We start from the raw sequence: 414 nt of genomic DNA, 5'->3' as shown, positions 1-414 counted from the left end.
AGTATTACTTTTTTCTTGTACTAAATGTATTCAAATTACCAGAACCTCCAGGCAAATACCTCTACGTAACCTATTCGACTTTCTAAAAAAAAAAAACGTTATCTCATTTCAAAAGTTATAATCAAGAACTCACAATAAAGAAAAGAATGCACTGTAAAAGCTGACTAATCAAAAATCTAACAATATATTTTTTTTACTATTCTACCAAAGGGAAAACCACTAGCTACACAATTGAGAGATGTGAAATTTGCATAAACGTGATGGCGAAAGCTACAGAAAGCGGTCGTTTTAACGGGATCGAAGAGGCCAAAAGGAGAGTTCAGCACGCACAGGGCCAGCGATAAAGGATTGGAAAATGTATTTGGGTTCACGATTCACAGTTATTTCTCCCTTTTTATGGTTATCATTTGCTTG

The sequence above is a fragment of the Penaeus monodon genome, chromosome 21 (genome assembly GCF_015228065.2).
Source record: "Penaeus monodon isolate SGIC_2016 chromosome 21, NSTDA_Pmon_1, whole genome shotgun sequence".
In the NCBI taxonomy this organism is placed as follows: Eukaryota; Metazoa; Arthropoda; class Malacostraca; order Decapoda; family Penaeidae; genus Penaeus; species Penaeus monodon.
The sequence above is the reverse complement of the archived record's forward strand: the minus strand, read 5'-3'. Positions refer to the sequence as shown.